We start from the raw sequence: 1,755 nt of genomic DNA, 5'->3' as shown, positions 1-1,755 counted from the left end.
AGCAATGGGAGAAGCATAAGGCACGTGTTCACATATAAACACACATGATTCACAGTTATGCAAAAGAGCCTGACGCCCCGCTGGTGTCTTTCATCAGTCAAATTACATCGGGCCCCTCAGCCGGCTCCTGAGTGACTCAGCCGGCCCATGGGAGGGGCCCTAATCAGGTCAAGAGGGGCTACTGGAGACCAAGCCGCTGCCCCTGGCATCCAGCACTTGGGTCAGAGAGAGAGGGGGGGGGGGGAGGGAATGGGGTGGGAGAGTGAGGGAGCGTTGGGGGGAAACAGAGGGAGAGGGAGAGGTGGAGGGAGACAGGGAGGAGGGGGAGAGGGAGAGAGAACGGGGGTGAAAGGGAGGGAGAGAGAGGGAGGCTGAGAGGGAGAGGGAGGGAGGGAAAGAGAGGGTGAGGGCGAGGGAGGGAGAGAGAGGGAGGTAGACTGAGAATGAGAGGGAGAGGGTAGAAACATTATAGGAAAGACAGAGAGAGATAGATAGATAGATAGATAGATAGATACTTTATTGATCCCCAAGGGGAAATTCAGGAAGAATTTGTTTCCACCCAGTTACGAACTGGGGACCTTTCGCATGTGAGGCGAACGTGATAACCACTACAATATGGAAACATCCATAGTGGAGGGAGAGGGAGAGATAACACTTCTTTATTTAAACAAGGAATTGAAATACTGCAAACAGGAAGAGAGATGGAGAAGGAGAAAGAGAGGGGAAGAGAACGAAAGAGGGAGATAGAGACAGGGGGAGGAGATAAAGAGGGAGAGAGAAAGGGAGGAAGCTGTGATCTGTAGCATGCGGCCATTTAAGTTATGTTCTCCTGTCGAATGAACTCCATGTTCCCCTTTGATCTTCTCGTGAGGCTTTGATCAGCTGTCCTTTTGAACGTGAGTGCATGTCCCCAATTGTGCAATTAGTGGCTGAGGTGCACCCAGATCATCTGTGGTGGCCAAGGATAGAGGAGTGGAGAGGAAAGGAGAGGAGAGGACATGAAATTATGGTGTCTTTGGTGTGTTGTGTTGGAGGATGAAGAAGGAAGAAACGCGGTGAGGAGTGAGAGCGAGGGACAAAGGGAGCAAAAGAAAGAGAGGGGTGGGGGGGGGGGGGGGGTGATATTATTGTGTATGTTCGAAAGCAAACCAAGTAACTGTCATAATTACATTACAAATGAGTCATTTACATTTGCAGGATGACTATCCATAACAGACCTGTGCAACATGTTTGGAGTCTGTAGGATGAGGCAGACTGTAGGATGAAGTACAGTCCAGAGCCCATAAGCTGGACGCACACCGAATCATTTACCAGGTCACCATCTAACCGTGCAGTTGAAGGGGGCAGCCGTGGCCTTCTGGTTAGGGCTTCGGGCTTGGAACCGAAGGGTTGCCGTTTTGATCGCCGAAAAGTTGGAAAAATGTGGGCAGGGGAAGTGGTTGAGCACTGCTCTCCCATGCCCACATCCACGGCTGAAGTGCCCTTGAGCAAGGCACCTAACCCCTCACTGCTCCCCGAGTGCCACTGTAGCTCACTGCTCCGGGTTAGTGTGTGCTTCACCTCACTGTGTACTTCACCTCACTGTGTGTTCACTGTGTGCTCTGTGTGTTTCACTAATTCACAGATAGGATAAATGCAGAGACCAAATTCCTTGTATACGCAAGTATACTTGGCCTATAAACCTGATTTACATTTACAAGATCACTAACCCATCACTGCAGCTCAGGACAAGATGAATCAGACATCTGCACAAAA

The 1,755-nt window shown here is 50.5% G+C and overlaps 1 non-coding gene across 1 annotated transcript; it reads right to left on the bottom strand.

The window, feature by feature from the left end:
• Positions 1-550: 550 nt before the first annotated feature.
• Positions 551-623, bottom strand: trnav-cac. Its single transcript has one exon. It is a non-coding gene; the product is annotated as a tRNA-Val (tRNA).
• Positions 624-1,755: the final 1,132 nt, after the last annotated feature.

Source organism: Alosa sapidissima, chromosome 17, assembly GCF_018492685.1.
Source record: "Alosa sapidissima isolate fAloSap1 chromosome 17, fAloSap1.pri, whole genome shotgun sequence".
In the NCBI taxonomy this organism is placed as follows: domain Eukaryota; kingdom Metazoa; phylum Chordata; class Actinopteri; order Clupeiformes; family Clupeidae; genus Alosa; species Alosa sapidissima.
The sequence above is the reverse complement of the archived record's forward strand: the minus strand, read 5'-3'. Positions and strand labels throughout refer to the sequence as shown.